Source organism: Triticum aestivum, chromosome 4A (assembly GCF_018294505.1).
Source record: "Triticum aestivum cultivar Chinese Spring chromosome 4A, IWGSC CS RefSeq v2.1, whole genome shotgun sequence".
Classification (NCBI taxonomy): domain Eukaryota; kingdom Viridiplantae; phylum Streptophyta; class Magnoliopsida; order Poales; family Poaceae; genus Triticum; species Triticum aestivum.
In genome coordinates, this window is record NC_057803.1 from 235,407,541 (window position 1) to 235,426,410 (window position 18,870).

Sequence of the window (18,870 nt, forward strand, 5' to 3'; positions counted from 1 at the left end):
CTGGCTTTACATATTTACAACAACAAGAGCAAACAAAGTTTGTAAAAGTTTTTCTTTATCATTTTCAGTTTATCAACTGAATTGCTTGAGGACAAGCAAAGGTTTAAGCTTGGGGGAGTTGATACGTCTCCATCGTATCTACTTTTCCAAACACTTTTGCCCTTGTTTTGGACTCTAACTTGCATGATTTGAATAGAACTAACCCGAACTGACGCTGTTTTTAGCAGAATTGCCATGGTGTTATTTATGTGCAGAAACAAAAGTTCTCAGAATGACCTGAAACTTCACAGAATGTCTATTTGGAAATAATAAAAAATCCTTGCAAAAGATGAAGACCAGGGGGCCCACACCCTAGCCACGAGGGTGGGGGGCATGCCCCCTACCTCGTGGGCCCCTGGAGCTCCTCCGACCTCAACTCCAACTCTATATATTTGCTTTCGGGGAGAAAAAAAATCAGAGAGAAGGATTCATCGTGTTTTACGAGACGGAGCCGCCGCCAAGCCCTAAAACCTCTCGGGAGGGCTGATCTGGAGTCCGTTCGGGGCTCCGGAGAGGGGAATCCGTCGCCATCGTCATGATAAGCCATCCTCCATCACCAATTTCATGATGCTCACAGCCATGCGTGAGTAATTCCATCGTAGGCTTGCTGGACGGTGATGGGTTGGATGAGATTTATCATGTAATCGAGTTAGTTTTGTTAGGGTTTGATACCTATTATCCACTATGTTCTGAGATTGATGTTGCTATGACTTTGCTATGCTTAATGCTTGTCACTAGGGCCCGAGTGCCATGATTTCAGATCTGAACCTATTATGTTTTCATCAATATATGAGAGTTCTTGATCCTATCTTGCAAGTCTATAGTCACCTATTATGTGTTATGATCCATTAACCCCAAAGTGACAATAATCGGGATACTTACCGATGATGACCGTAGTTTGAGGAGTTCATGTATTCACTATGTGTTAATGCTTTGGTCCGGTACTCTATTAAAAGGAGGCCTTAATATCCCTTAGTTTCCGCTAGGACCCCGCTGCCACGGGAGGGTAGGACAAAAGATGTCATGCAATTTCTTTTCCATAAGCACGTATGACTATATTCGGAATACATGCCTACATTACATTGATGAATTGGAGCTAGTTCTGTGTCACCCTAGGTTATGATTGTTACATGATGAACCGTATCTGGCATAATTCTCTATCACCGATCCATTGCCTACGAGCTTTCCATATATTGTTCTTCGCTTATTTACTTTTCCGTTGCTATTGCTTTCATCACTACAAAATACCAAAAGACTACTTTTTCTATCATTACCTTTTGCTATCGTTACCACTACTATCATATTACTTTGCTACTAAATACTTTGCTGCAGATATTAAGTTTCTAGGTGTGGTTGAATTGACAACTCAGCTGCTAATACTTGACAATATTCTTTGGCTCCCCTTGAGTCGAATCAATAAATTTGGGTTGAATACTCTACCCTCAAAAACTGTTGCGATCCCCTATACTTATGGGTTACCATGTCACCCTAGGTTATGACTGTTACATGATGAACTGCATCTGGCATAATTCTCTATCACCGATCCATTGCCTATGAGCTTTTCATATATTGTTCTTCGCTTATTTACTTTTCCTTTGCTATTGTTACAATCACTACAGAATACCAAAAATATTAACTTTGCTAACGTTACTTTTACTACCATTACCACTACTATCATATTACTTTGCTACTAAATACCTTGCTGCAGATATTAAGTTTCCAGGTGTGTTTGAATTGACAACTCAGCTGCTAATACTCGAGAATATTCTTTGGTTCCCCTTGTGTCGAATCAATAAATTTTGGTTGAATACTCTACCCTCGAAAACTGTTGCGATCCCCTAAACTTGTGGGTTATCAAGACTATTTTCTGGCGCCGTTGTCGAGGAGCATAGCTCTATTCTTTGAGTCACTTGGGATTTATATCTGCTTATCATTATGAAGAACTTGAGAGATCCAAAAACCAATATTTATCCCTCAACTACGAGGGGAGGTAAGGAACTGCCATCTAGCTCTGCACTTGATTCACGTTCTGTTTTGAGTAAGCTTGCGACTCCTAAACTTGCTTCTGCTATTGATTCTGATATGTCGCATATTATTGATGATGCCACTTCTACTATGTATGATACTTATGATGAAACTACTTCTATGCTTGATACAACTGTGCCACTTGGTGAATTTCTTGATGAACAACTCGCTAGGGCTAGAGAGAATGAAATTATTGAAACTGATAATACTGATGAAAGTGATTATGAAGGCTCTCCTAATAAATATGAATTACCTGTTATGCCTGAGGGCTATGTTATGGATGAAGAAACTAAAAGAGACTTTGTTGCTTGCAATGATAGAAGTGATCTTAAGAAATTATTAGCTAAGCTTAAACAAAAAACTCTGAATGCTAGAATGAAATATGATCCTGCTTATGCTACTTCACCAACCTTTGTTACTGATAAGGATTATGAATTCTCTATTGATCCTGATATAATTACTTTGGTTGAATCTGATCCTTTTTATGGCTATGAATCTGAAACTGTTGTGGCACATCTTACTAAATTAAATGATATAGCTACCCAGTTCACTAATGATGAGAGAACTCGCTACTTTTATATCCTTAAAATATTCCCATTCTCATTAAAGGGTGATGCTAAGATATGGTTTAATTCTCTTGATCCTGGTTGTGTGCGTAGTCCCCAGGATATGATTTATTACTTCTCTGCTAAATATTTCCCTGCTCATAAGAAACAAGTTGCCTTAAGGGATATATATATAATTTTGTGCAAATTGAAGAAGAGAGTCTCCCGCAAACTTGGGGGAGGCTTCTCCAATTACTTAATGCTTTGCCAGATCACCCTCTTAAGAAAAATGAAATACTTGATATCTTTTATAATGGACAAACCAATGCTTCCAGAGATTACCTGGATAGTTGTGCTGGTTCTTTTTTCACGGAAAGAACACCGAATGAAGCTGAAATTTTATTGAATAATATGTTGACAAATGAAAATAATTGGACACTTCCTGAGCCAACTCCTGATCCTATTCCTAAACCAACTCCGAAGAAAAGAGGTGTTCTATTTCTCAGTCCTGAAGATGTGCAAGAGGCAAAGAAATCCATGAAAGAAAAGGGTATTAAAGCTGAAGATGTTAAGAATTTACCTCCTATTGAAGAAATATATGCTCTTAATTTACCGCCTATTGAAGAAATATATGGTTTTAATCCATCACCTATTGAAGAAACACATGGTCTTGATAACCCGACACATGTAGTAAAGGTAAATTCTCTCTATAGATATGATAAAGCTGAAATCCCATTTACTAAGTTTGCTAGCCCATGCTTAGATGAGTTTGATAAATTTATGGTTAAACAAGTAGACTTCAATGCTTATTTTGGTAGAGAATTAAAACACAATGCTGATATGCTTGAACACTTGGGTGATTATACGGCCAATGTCAAAGGTGAACTTGAACTTATTAGTAAACATGCTTCTATGTTTACCACTCAAGTAGAACAAGTATTTAAAGCTCAAAATGATTTGCTCAATGAAATAGTAAGAATAAGTACTATGCTGTTAGAGTGGCTACTAGAACTGGTAAAATGACTCAGGAACCTTTGTATCCCGAAGGACACACTAAGAGAATTGAGCAAGATTCTCAGAGAAATAATATAGATGCACCTAGTCCTTCTAAAAGGAAGAAAAAGAAAAATGATAGGACTTTGCATGCTTCTAGTGAACCTATTGCTGAAACACCAGAGAATCCAAATAACATTTCTATTTCTGATGCTGAAACACAATCTGGCAATGAACATGAAATTAGTGATAATGTAAATGATAATGTTCATGTTGATGCTCAACCTAGTAATGATAATGATATAGAAATTGAACCTGCTATTGATCTTGATAACCCACAATCAAAGAATCAACTTTATGATAAGGAAGACTTTGTTGCTAGGAAACACGGTAAGGAAAGAGAGCCTTGGGTTCAAAAACCCATGCCTTTTCCTCCCAAACCATCCAAGAAAAAGGATGATGACGATTTTGAGCGCTTTGCTGAAATGATTAGACCTATCTTTTTGCGTATGCGATTAACTGATATGCTCAAAATGAATCCTTATTCTAAGTACATGAAAGATACAAATAAAAGAAAGATACCGAAAGCTGAAATTTCCACCATGCTTGCTAATTATACTTTTAAGGGTGGAATACCAAAGAAACTTGGAGATCTAGGAGTACCCACTATACCATGCTCCATTAAAAGAAACTATGTTAAAACTGCTTTATGTGATCTTGGAGCCGGTGTTAGTGTTATGCCTCTCTATTTATATCGTAGACTTGATTTGAATAAGTTGATGCCTAATGAAATATCTTTGCAAATGGCTGTTAAATCAACTGCTATACTTGTCGGTATTTGTGAGGATGTGCCTGTTGTGGTTGCTAACGTTACTATTTTAACGGACTTTGTTATTCTTGATATTCTCGAGGACGATAGTATGTCTATTATTCTTGGAATACCCTTTTTGAATACTGTAGGGGCTATTATTGATTGCACCAAAGGCAATGTCACTTTTCATGTTAATGGTAATGAGCATACGGTACACTTTCCGAGGAAACAACCTCAAGTTCATAGTATTAATTCTATTGGAAAAGTTCCATCGATTATTTTTGGAGGTTTTGAATTTCCTCTTCCTACTGTCAAGAAGAAATTTGATATTCTTATTGATGGGGATGTGCATATCCCCGTGAGGTAACCTAGTGTTATTCGAAAATTCTCCGGTTCCATGTTATTCGGAATGAGTTTGTTAACAAGACCTCATCAACCTTGTTAGTGGATTCCTTTTGATGATCATGAGATGGATGAATTTAGAAAACACAACTCTCTGTACCCACTTTCTACTTTCTGTTATTTCTATTAAATAAAGCAAAAGTACTAATTTTTGTCTGTTTTCTGATTATCCGTGCAATATAAAAATACCCCGAAAATAAAAGTTCTCCAAATGCCCTGAAATTTAAATATGTTTTTTCTGAAACATTTGAGAATATTTGGCATTGAGAACACAGCAGGGGGGCATCCACCTGGCCACGAGGGTGGAGGGCGCGCCCTACCCCCTGGGCATGCCCCCTGCCTCGTGGGCCCACGGTGGCCCTCCTCCACTTATTCCTGCACCCACACACTCCTTCTTCCTCCCACAAACACCATTATCCAGCTCAAGCACGAGTTCTAGCTCATTTTGCTGCGATTTTCGATCTCCTTCCTCAAAGCACCTCTCACAAAACTGCTTTGGGGGATTGTCCCTTGGTATGTGACTCCTCCAATGGTCCAATTAGTTTTTGTTCTAGTGCTTTATTCATTGCATATTTTTGCTGCTCAGGTGACCCTGTTCTTGAGCTTGCATGTCAAATTTATGTGGTTCCAAGTAGTTTTGATGCATGATATAGGCTCTAGGCACTTGTAGGAGTAGTTGCTATCAATTTTGTTGAGTTTGGTTCACTTTTATTTGAAGTTACTAAAAATTTCAGAATTTTTCAGAAAATAATGAAGAGAATTTTTAGGGGCTCATCGAGCCGAAGCTTGAAGGAAAAGCAAAATGAAAAAGCAAAGAGGCCCAAATATAATCTGCCTCGCATCATGGAGGTTCGGTCGTGTGAACAGCCTTGTGATGATTTCTTGAGAGCAGCCAGGATTTATGATGATTTCTATGAATTGGCTGAGAACGCAGGCCTCACCGCCTTCCTCCACGACCAGCGCGAACAGTATCTCTTCCTCACCAATATCTTTGTGCAAAACTTTCATTTCCATGCTAGGAGCTCACCACCTACGGTGGAGTTTTATTTATATGATGATCATAAGGACATGTCACTTCACGATTTTTTTCGGGTTTGTTTGATCGCTTTCGAGGGCATCACAGAGGAACCACATCGTGGCGATGTGGATGGGTTTATCAATACCATCACTGTAGGGGAAACGAGGAAGGTTTCCGATGCACGAACTACTAGCATACACTTTCCTGTTCTATGTTACTTTGCTATATTTGCTAGTAGATGCTTCATTGGGCGCGGAAAATGTGGAAACCTGAGCGCCCCTGATATTATTATTTTGTGCCACGCCTTATTTCGTGATGATACATTCAGCATGGGTGCTATTATTGCAAAGCCGTTAAATCTTAACCGTACAAAGGCCCCGTCTTTGGAGGCATCTTCGCCTCGCGCCTAGCTGCACATTTTAACATACCTATTAGGCATTATGAGAAGGAAGAAAAATTGCTACCTCCTGTTTATTTAGATTATAGGAGTATGGAAGCACATGATTTTATTGTTAAGAATAGGGAAAATGAGCTCAAATAAAAATTGTTCTCTGATAAACATCATCCTGAGACTATTACCCTGCCTGCTCCTTCCTTATTTGATTTATCTGCAGGCAAGTACCTTGTTCTGTTGGAGGCTATTAACGCCTACCGGAACCCTACATCAGCCACAGAGCCAGAGTCCGAACCACAAGTTGATCCTCCTCGACAGTCTAATTACTAGTGGGATCCGAAGATGATTGCCAACCAGTGGCAATCAGAGTCTTCTTCTTCGCAGTATGACCCCAACTATTACTATGGATATCCGCCAGGCCAACCGTGGCCATAGACCAACTTAGGCCAAAAGCCTATGCTTGGGGGAATACGTATTTCTCACCGACATTACATTCATGATCACACACTCATTGCTAGATGTCGGTGCTCATACTTTTTCACTGTATTACCCATGCTAGTTTATTTCCTTTTTATTGCTTTCTTCTTGTGTGTTTAATAAACCTTAAGAAAAACAAAACAAAAAAATTAGTTGTATCTTTTAATTAGCTCACTTTCCATGATTGTAGTAGTATTTAAAAAGAAGACCCAAAAAGATTTCCTGTTCTTCTTTTGCTTGTTGGGAGCTTTCCCGTGTAAATAGTTTTATTTATTTTCTTTTCTTTGGGGGTCGATAGGAGAAGACCATGATTAAATTGTTAAAGTGGCTCTTATATGCATTATTGTTGATCTGACAAAATAGCCCATATTGCCTTGTCTTCTCCTGTTTATTGAATGCTTGTAGATTCCAGCTTGGTCCAATGCACGCGCACTATTATTATTATTCACATCATTCGGTTGTGCAAGTGAAAGGCAATTATGACGATATATGATGAACTGATTGATATGGGAGAAGCTGGTATGAACTCGACCTCTCTTGTTTTTGTAAGTATGATTAGTTCATCGTTCCTGATTCAGCCTATTATGAATAAACATGTTTGCAATGACAATTAGAGATCATAGTTTCTTATGCCATGCTTAATTAGCTAGGAGCTTATAATGGTTTACCTTGCGTTGCAACATGCTATTAAAATGGTTGTGATGTGGTATGATAGGGTGGTATCCTCTTTTGAACGATTCGAGTGGCTTGACTTGGCACATGTTCACGCATGTAGTTGAAACAAAATCAACATAACCTCTACGATATTTATGTTCATGGTGCATTATATCCTACTCATGCTTGCATTCGGTGTCGATTAATTTTAATGCATGTTCATGACTGTTGTCGCTCTCTAGCTGGTCGCTTCCCAGTCTTTTTGTAGCCTTCACCTATACTAAGCAAGAATACTGCTTGTGCATCCAATCCTATAAACCCCAAAGTTATTCCATATGAGTCCACCATACCTACCTATATATGGTATCTACCTGCCGTTCCAAGTAAATTTGTATGTGCCAAACTCTAAACCTTCAAATAAATATCCTGTTTTGTATGCTCAAATAGCTCATGTATCAACTAGGACTGTCTATATCTTCCATGTTAGGCGGGTTATTCTCAAGACGAGTGGACTCCGCTCCTCACTCACGAAAAAATGGCTGGTCACCGGGATGCCCAGTCCCATGCTTTATGCAAATCAAATCAAAATAATTGCAAACAAAACTCCCCCTGGGACTCTTGTTAGTTGGAGGCACTCGTTGTTTTGAGCAAGCCATGGATTGATGCTTGTTGGTGGAGGGGGAGTATAAACCTTACCATTCTGTTTGGGAACCGCCTATAATGTGTGTAGCATGGAAGATATCGCCATCTCTTGATTGTTATGTTCACAATGAAAGTATACCTCTCAAAATATTATTCATCTCTATTTCAAAACCGAGCTCTGGCACCTCTACAAATCCCTGCTTCCCTCTGCGAAGGGCCTATCTATTTACTTTCATGTTGAGTCATCATCCTCTTATTAAAAAGCACCAGTTGGATAACACCACTATCATTTGCATTCATTACTGTTAGTTTACATTGAGTATGACTTGACTGGATCTCTTTTACCATGAATTGCAATGTCTGGTCTGTCCTTGATCTTTAAAGGTGCTCTGCATTTATGTTTTGCGGTCTCAGAAAGGGCTACCAAGATACCATCTTGTTATATCATATTATGATTGTTTTGAGAAAGTGTTGTCATCCGAGATTTATTATTATTGCTCGCTACTTGATTATGCCATTGATATGAGTAAACATGAGACCTAAGCGTTATTGTGAATATGGTTAGTTTATAATCTTTGCTGAAAACTTGAAAGCTGGCTTTACATATTTGCAACAACAAGAGCAAATAGAGTTTGTAAAAGTTTTTCTTTATCACTTTCAGTTTATCAACTGAATTGCTGGAGGACAAGCAAAGGTTTAAGCTTGGGGGAGTTGATACGTCTCCGTCGTATCTACTTTTCCAAACACTTTTGCCCTTGTTTTGGACTCTAACTTGCATGATTTGAATGGAAATAACCCGGACTGACGCTGTTTTCAGCAGAATTGCCATGGTGTTATTTATGTCCAGATACAAAAGTTCTCGGAATGACCTGAAACTTCACGGAGATTATTTTTGGAAATAATAAAAACTACTAGCAAAAGATCAAGACCAGGGGGCCCAGACCCTAGCCACGAGGGTGGGGGGCGCGCCCCCGTACCTCGTGGGCCCCCTGGAGCTCCTCCAACCTCAACTCCAACTCTATATATTCGTGTTCGGAGAGAGAAAAATCAGGGAGAAAGATTCATCGCGTTTTACTATACGGAGCCGCCGCCCAGCCCTAAACTCTCTCGGGAGGGCTGATCTGGAGTCCGTTCAGGGCTCCAAAGAGGGGAATCCATCGCCATCGTCATCATCAACCATCCTCCATCACCAATTTCATGATGCTCACCGCCGTGCGTGAGTAATTCCATCGTAGGCTTACTGGACAGTGATTGGTTGGATGAGATTTATCATGTAATCGAGTAAGTTTTGTTAGTGTTTGATCCCTAGTATCCACTATGTTCTGAGATTGATGTTGCTATGACTTTGCTATGCATAATGCTTGTCACTAGGGCCCGAGTGCCATGATTTCAGATCTAAACCTATTATGTTTTCGTGAATATATGAGAGTTCTTGATCCTATCTTGCAAGTCTATAGTCACCTACTATGTGTTATGATCCGGCAACCCCGAAGTGACAATAATCGGGGCCACTTCCGGTGATGACCGTAGTTTGAGGAGTTCATGTATTCACTATGTGTTAATGCTTTGGTCCGGTACTCTACTAAAAGGAGGCCTTAATATCTCTTAGTTTCCGCTAGGACCCTGCTGTCACGGGAGGGTAGGACAAAAGATGTCATGCAAGTTCTTTTCTATAAGGACGTATGACTATATTCGGAATACATGCCTACATTACATTGATGAATTGGAGCTAGTTCTGTGTCACACTAGGTTATGACTGTTACATGATGAACTGCATCTGGCATAATTCTCTATCACCGATCCATTGCCTACGAGCTTTTCATATATTGTTCTTCGCTTATTTACTTTTCCGTTGCTATTGTTACAATCACTACAAAATACCAAAAATATTACTTTTTCTACTGTTACTTTTGCTACCGTTACCACTACTATCATATTACTTTGCTACTAAATACCTTGCTGCAGATATTAAGTTTCCAGGTGTTGTTGAATTGACAACTCAGCTGCTAATACTTGAGAATATTCTTTGGTTCTCCTTGTGTCGAATCAATAAATTTGGGTTGAATACTCTACCCTCGAAAACTGTTGCGATCCCCTGAACTTGTGGGTTATCACAACACCAGTCGGGATCCAAACACAACCCCAGATTCCAAACACAACGATATCATCAGGGGCTTAGCCACCGAAATGACACCGTCAGCCCATCTCATCATGGCAGTCATTGCCCCATGGACCGAACCCTTCTTGGCCTACCTTAATAGGAGAGAACTCCCGGAGGATCAAAATGAGGCTCGCCGCATTGTCTGGCGTTCGGAGGCCTACAAGGTTCAGGACGGAGAGCTCTACAAGAAAAGTGCTACCGGAGTCCTTCAAAGATGTATCTTCGAGGAAGAGGGGCAGCAACTCTTGGCTGAAATAGCCAGGCCATGGGTTAAGTCGGGCTAGACACGCACGTAAGCAACACAGAATGGAGCTCTCCCCTCCCACCACCATCTCCACCACCCAACAATGGAGATCTCTGCCCTAGATGATCATGGAAGGCCTTCTACACTGGGATTTTTTGCTCGGCCTAGCGGTTGCAGCTCAGGTGCGTCGTCGTTTTGGCTCTTCTGTTCATTTCTCTCCATCCAAATCGACCAAGGTATTCTTCTTGGTTGTTTATTTCTCGTCGGCTTCATTCTCTCTTTCGGAAGAGTCGGTAGGCATTGCACTTCAATGTTCCATTGGTGGTCTCCCGTCTGGTCTGAACGTGCACCATCTTCAAGGAAGATCCCACCGGCTTTCTGTTGCTTCTAATTGTGTGGGACTTTTTATTTACGGGCTCAAAGATCGAATTTGGCCACATTTCATATGTCATTTTCAACTCTTTCATCCGGAGGTTATACGATCAAATCATTTAGACAATTTCTGGCATTCTGATATTCATAGTCCCGAGGTGGCCTCCCGATCACCGGTGGCTTTCAGGTCCAAACTTTCATTCTTACAAGGTGGTCTACATCATACTGATGCCTCTAAGGCAGAACTGCAAAATTTTGGTTTTCCTCCACCATCAGCAATGGCTGCCCGGCCGGAATCCTCATCTCCAAACTTTTCTCCGGCCAGGGACCATTCTACAATTTTGGCAAACCAAAATTCAAGCACTATTGGCAAGGAGCCATCTTCGGAGCTGATTGCATCATCATTAATGGCAAATATTACTTTTGGGAGCCTCCCATCAACTCATAATGACAGAGTAATGACCAATAATGCAAGATTTGAAGGATGTCGGTTTAGGGAGGAATCTTGGCAATCTATCCCGGATTTTATTCTTTGTCATATCATTGATTATCGGCGTGTGGGCCACTCTGAGCAACATATTGCCACCAGTTGGAAGCTTTCCAGTGTGCCAAATATGGACTATATTTATGGGCGCCTGAATCTCTGCGCTTCATGCAATGACACGAGACACCTTGCTACCTCCTGCACTGGTATGTATTGCTCCACTTGTTGGGATAGACCATGTTCATGTGAATAGGTGGATATTCCAGAATCTTTAAACAACAATTCAAATGGCGGGAACCAGACATTGGACCCAGTTTGTTATATTTGTGGCTCTTCGGCCCATTTCTCATTTTGCTGTCCAGGGGCCTTTCACTGCAAACAGTGCATCTTCTTGGGTCATACTTCCAAACAATGTCATAGTCTCCAGGTGGATCATTATTGTTGGAGGCCCAAACAGAATAATGGGTATATGCATGCCTCACATTCAAGGCCGAATTCTATTTTGAGAAACAGTTCTATTTTTCCGCCTTGTCAGTTGGACAATGATTGATCTAATTTTAATAAGGAGTATTTCATATCTTCGGGAACAAATGATTCACTCCCACCCTGCAAACGATCTGAACCCAATTTGTCTGATACATTGCCACAAGAGAAGGACTTATCTTTTGGGAAGAATAAATCGCATGCCATTTCAACAGTGCAGCGGAATCATGACTACGATTTGACCGCGCCATTTATTGATCCTACCAACCTTGACAATGCAAAGCAATAGAAGACTACAACCGTTCGATGTAATATCTGTGGCGCTGCGGGGCACGTGGCATCATCCTGCGCTACTAGGTGGTGGAGCAAAAGGTGGCGTTGGGTCCCCAAGTTGCCCCTAGGAGCCGCCGCTCTGCATTCCGCCTCGACCTCTGAGTCATCCACTGCACCTCTGCTGCAAGCTCCTGCCATGGCCAACTTTCCTGTCAATGTCATCCCCTACCTCCCACCAGGGATGACCGTGGAGCTTGGTCCGCCGGATCGCTGGGTGCGGGATGATATGGTGATTGGCCCCGTCCCTCCCCTGCGTCATGATTTCCTCACAATCACTGAAGCTAACAGAGTCATCCCCTTCCATCGCAAGGTAGCTCTCCGTCACATCATCGAAGGTTTGCTCCATGAATCTGAGTTCTTTCCTACTGAAGCTGGTGATCATCCTCTGGGAGTTAGCATTTTTGGTTTTTTGCACACGATTGTGAGAGATCCTGTAGTTGGAACCACGTTTGAGATTGATGAGGATGAGTTTGACGAACATGTAGTGATCTCATTTGTTCCCCATGATGCTGCTCTTACTATGCGTATTACTTCATTTGGGCCGGAGATTTGGTTGCTTTATATTGGATTCCCATATGATTATCAGACGCAGCACTACATGCATAAATCAGTGGATAAGTTCGGTCAACTGGTGGAATGGCACAATCCCCATGGTGACCGTCGTTTTGTTCTGCTGAAAGTTCAAGTTATCCACCTCAATTTTGTCCCTAAGAGTTTAGTTATGCGTCAGCTTGGAGGTGCGCGGCAAAGTTGGACTATTGCCATCACAATGCTTCACAGCAGTGACTGGAATGCACATATTCCAGATGTCCCGCCAGCTACTGAGGATCCACCCCCCTGAAGATGGTCTTCCACATCCTCTCTATGGATATAATCTCACTGTTGAGTAAATTTATCAGATGCAACTCTATAACTGGATCGCTCAAAATGCTGCTGCTAATGTCAATGAGGATGCTGACAATGATATTGATGCACAGGATGCTGCTGCAAATATTTAGTTTCAACCGCAGTGGGGTGTTTGGCCTCCTTCTCCCCCGCACACACCTCCGGCAGTTTTCAACTCTCAGGCTTGGCTGGCAGGTGAGGGCCTGCAGGTTTACCATGGTGTTCACCCAACTAACAATTTGCAAGATAGCCTGGTAGCGGCTTGGAATGATTCCATTTCAATCTTCAGTAGCTCAGACTCTAGTGCAACTCTGTTTGATGGTTATGCTTTGGTGCCACTGAACATCTTCAATCAGCTCATTTCTGGCAATGGTTCCTCTTTGGATGTTTCGGCACCAGGTACCTCTAGCTCCAGCGCCCTTGCTCACTGTAATCCTGCGAGCACACTGACAGTAACACCCATAGAGCTATCAATGTCCATTTCTAACGCTGGATTACATCTTGCTATGTTGTCACCTGAAAACACATATGCTTCCCTTCTGCTCAACGATTGTGTTCCAATGCTGAGGCTGAACACCTACCTCACAGTGGCTATTAAGCTGATTATTGCAGCTTATGGACCCCGGAGCTCGGGTTTTGGATTCCGTGACAATACAGTGCAGCTGAATGTCAGTATTATTGAGCAAGAGGGCCACTTCTCAGTTGTATCTACTACAAGAACTATCCAACACTCTGCAGATTCAGTTCAGGTCACCGAGTTGATCCCTGGTAGTAGCAATTGGGCTATGTCCTATGATGAAGGTTTTAGCAAACTAACAGATGATCGAGTCATTCCTCCAAACCCCCCTAAATCACAGGTGGTCATCACAGAAATCCTAGATGAAAATGAGACATCTGCTCATGATGCAGCATCACTTACTGAGAACACTATGAACACCTCCTCTGATTCTGTGGCAAGTGGCTCCACTGTCTCTTCTGGACATGCTGTGAGCTCTGGGACAACAACAAGCAAGCGAGGTAAAGTTAGAGCCCCGGAGTCTGTGATTGAGGTACGTTGTAGCAACCGATCCAAAAAGTATGACGGCTTCAAAACACATTCAGTTTCTGACAGCAGGGCTAGAACTTCTCGAGTCAAACCCAGAATCATCCCTACTGCTGTTGCCCCAACAAGCCATGATGAGCCTGATGCCCCCAAGAATGACATGATCCCTCCGCCAACTCCAATTCCTGTGCTGCAGCATATCGGGATCACCAAGTGTGCCATCCCACCGGAAGAAATAACAGATGAAGCTCTGCTGGCTGCGTCTGAGGATGGCCCCTCTGACGCCTAAATCATTTGCCTGCTTTATTTCAGTTGCTGCTTTTACTTTCCTTTTAATTATCATGGCACTTTTAGCAAATTGGAATATTTTGTGCTGGAATGTAAGAGGATTAAACTCTGAACCTAAGCTTTTGGCCTTAACGAATGCGATATCCTCCAGTGGTTGCGCAGTAGTTTGCCTGCAAGAAACAAAAAAAGCTCACATTGATAACTTGTTCCTCAAGTCTTACTGCCCCCAACGATTTGATAAATTTGCGTACATACCTTCCCAGGGTGCCTCTGGTGGCATTGCCACCATTTGGAATAGTGCTATTTTCACAGGAACTGTGCTCATTCAGGAAGAATTTACCCTGGTAATTAAATTTTGCTCCACGCAGTCTACTCAAGAGTGGACCCTGGTAAATGTTTATGGTCCATGCTAGGGTGACCAACGTGTGGTCTATACTGATTGGCTTCACAATTTGCACATCCCCTCCAGTGAAGATTGGCTACTACTAGGAGATTTCAACTATATTCGCAGCCCTGATAACAGAAATAAACCTAGAGGTAATCCTAATGATATGATCACTTTTAATGACTTCATCCACTCTCAGCAATTAATTGAATTGCCAATCAAGGGTCGTGCTTACACCTGGAGCAATATGCAAACCGAGCCCCTCTTGGAACAGTTAGACTGGTTCCTCACATCTATCAACTGGACTTCATCTTATCCTAATACACTTGTCATGCCGCTAGGAAAGCCAGTCTCTGATCATATCCCATGTGTTGTCAAAATTGAAACTTCTATCCCTCACAGCAAAATATTCAGATTTGAGTCTTATTGGGTGGAGCACCTAGGGTTTATGGAGTTGGTTCAGGCTGTATGGACAAGACCTTTAAAAATTGCCACTGCAAATGCGGCTACTATCCTGTGCAGAAAGTTCAAAGCCCTTAGATATGAGTTAAAAAAGTGGAGTAAGCGAATCTCTAAGCTCAAGGTAGCAATTGATAACTCTAATCTTGCTCTAGCCAACATTGATGCCCTAGAAAATCTCCGAAGGTTATCTACACCAGAACATAATTTCAGGAAAATTCTGAAGAAACACATTTTACGTCTATTGAACTACCAAAGACAATATTGGCAGAAACGATGCACCATTCGTTGGGTAAAATTGGGTGATGAAGACTATAAGTTCTTAAAGGAGATGGCCTCAGAAAGATTTCGACGCAATACGATCCCAACTCTAAAATTGGCTGATGGTACACTGGCTAACGACCATGCCAGCAAAGAAGTGATCATATACCAAGCGTTCAAGGAGAGACTTGGAAAATTCGGTGAGTTCCAAATGAAGTTCAACTTTCAAAACATCATCAAGAAGGTGGAGGGTCTGGATCAATTGACAATCCCTTTCACCAAGGCCGAAATAGATGTTGTCATTAAGGAAATGCCGGCTGATCGAGCACCTAGCCCAGATGGCTTCACAGGCTTATTTCTGAAAAGGTGTTGTCACATAATTAAAGAGGTCTTTTATGAACTATGCAATCAATTCTACGAGGGTGGTCTAAACCTTGAAAGCATTAATGATGGCTTCATTACATTCATACCCATAGTTCGATCACCTGAGTCAGTTTCTGATTTTCGACCAATCACTTTACTAAACTGCTGCCTCAAGGTCATTACGAAACTCCTCACAACCGGCTCCAAAAACTCATTCTTAAAATTGTTCATCGCAATCAGTACGGATTTATCAAAGGTAGATCCATACAAGATTGCTTGGCCTAGGCGTTCGAGTACATACATCAATGTCAAGCCTCAAAACAGAAGATTGTCTTGCTCAAACTAGATTTTGCCAAAGCATTCGACACGATCGAACATTATGCCATGATTAAAATTATGGAGCACATGGGGTTTGACACCAAATGGCTAGATTGGATCAAATGCATCTTCTCCTCCGGAAAATCTTCAGTCCTTCTTAATAGGGTTCCTGGACGACAATTCCTCTACAAATGTGGTGTACGTCAAGGTGACCCTCTATCGCCACTCATCTTTGTTCTTGCAGCTAACCTTCTTCAGGCTGCTATTAATGACGCATTCTGACAAGTCCAAATCCAGCTTCCCTTCCGGAGACCGAACCAAAATGATTATCCTGTGATCCAATATGCCGACGACACAATTATCCTACTCCCAGCTTCCGCTGTACAAGCTAGGACAATCAAGGGCATTCTTTCAGACTATGCTGCTTCCATTGGTTTAAAGATGAATTTCCACAAGTCCACTTTAATACCGATCAACTGTGAGCCTGATTGCTACAATGACATCGCCTCTATTTTCGACTGTAAGGTAGGCTCTATGCCCTTCACTTAATTGGGATTGCCTCTCGGAATAACCAAGCCTACAGTCCAAGATCTTATGCCTTTAGTCTGCTCAATGGAAAGAAGAATGACCAGCACTCTAGCATTGATGTCTTATGGTGCAAAGTTGCCGCTCCTCAACACGATGATCACGTCTCTCACCATATTCGCTCTCTTCACCCTCAAATTCCCACCAAAGATTCTAGAACTGCTTGATAAACTCAGAAGAAAGTGTCTTTGGACAAAAAAAATGGAGCAAGGAGATAAATGTAACTCACTTACGGCTTGGGACATGGTTTGTCGACCAAAACAAAGTGGGGGTCTTGGTATCATCAATCTCCACATCCAAAGCGAGGCCCTCCTCCTCAAATATCTGCACAAATTTTACAACCACCATGACCTGCCTTGGGTAGAGTTGATATGGACAACATACTACACACATAAGATCCCACACGCGTCCGATCCATGTGGGTCGTTCTCGTGGAGAGACGTACTGAGGCTCACACCAATATATCGAGGAATATCCAAGGCAATTGTACATGTTGGAGACACGATTCTTATGTGGAAAGATCTATGGTTAGAATCTGTGCTGGGAGAATCACACCCGTGGGCCTTCTCCTTTGCATTAAATGAGGACATCTCAGTCAAGGATTTCTTGGGATCCACCTCCCTCCATGAAATCTTTCATCTTCCCCTTTCGGTGCAAGCACATGGCAAACTTCATGACCTGCAACAAAAAGTGCTACACGTTGGTAATCATGAAGATTCATACACACACGCTACATGGGAATATTGTTGGGGCTCGAAAGACTTCAAAGCCAATAGATACAACAAATTCTACTTTCGGACTATGAAGGCTCACCAATCTTATCATTGGCTCTAGAAGTCCAAAGTCACGCTAAAAATCAAGATGTTTGGATGGTTGCTACTCTCTGATCGACTAAATACTCGCAATATGCTCAAGCGAAGGCACTACCATATCAGAGATGACCTCAGTTGCCTCTTATGTAATCAAAAAGTTGAAGAGGGTGTGGAACACATGATCTTCCAATGCCCTTTCAGCAAAAACTGTTGGTCCAAAATAGGAATCATGTGGGAAGACTCTGGATCCAGACTGCACTAGATAAGAAAAGCCTATAATGATTGGAATAGACCCATGTTCATGGAAATCTTCTTACAAGCAGCTTGGAACATGTGGAAAGAAAGGAATAACAAACACTTTAGAGGCATCCCTCCAACCTACCGTGGATGGCTTGATAGGTTCAAACAAGATTTCACCCTCCTCCAATATAGAACCAAAGCAGACTTGAGAGACTTTATTCTCTCTTTTGTAAACAACCTTTCACCCCACTAGTTAGTCCAGGACTTGGTTAGATCACACTCTCCCCCAAAGTGGAGGATGAGATGCTTGTAAATATGAGTTGTACAGTGTATCCTACTTTTTTGAGTAATACAAACACAGTGGGAGCCTCTCCCACTGTACAATTTCTCAAAAAAAAAACTCTTGGCTGAAATTCATGCCGGTCTCGGCGGTCACCACGCTGCAGCTCGGGCCCTTGTTAGCAAGGCTTTCCGTACAAGTTTTTTCTGGCCGACAGCCCGAGAAGATGCACAGGACCTTGTCCAACGTTGCGTCGGATGCCAGCTCTTCGCCAACCAAAGCAATATTCCCCCCACCGCTCCACAAACAATCCCCATCACTTGGCCTTTCACGGGATATGGTCGGACCCCTTAAAGGAGGAAGCCATAAGAGAAAGTATCTGCTGGTCATGGTGGATAAATTCACTAAGTGGATAGAGGCCAAACCAGTTAAAATGGCCGAGGCGGGGCGAGTGATAGAATTCATATCCGGCGTGGTGCACTATTATGGTGTTCCACACAACATCATCACCGATAATGGCTCCAATTTCACAGCCGATGAGGTGAAAACTTGGTGTGCTAATCTAGGCATTAAGCTCGATTACGCCTCTGTCTATCGCCCGCAAAAAACGGTCAAGTCGAACGGGCCAATGGTCTTATTATGAGCGGTATCAAACCCAGACTAGTGCGGTCTTTGAGAGAATCAGACAAGCACTGGGTCGAGGATCTTGAGTCCGGACTCTGGGGGCTGCGGACCATGCCCAACCGCACTACTGGATATACACCTTTCTTCATGGTGTACGGCGCGGAGGCTGTGTTGCCCTACGATATTATTCATGACTCACCTCGAGTGCGCATCTACGAAGAGAGAGAGAGAGAGAGGCCGAGCTTGATCGG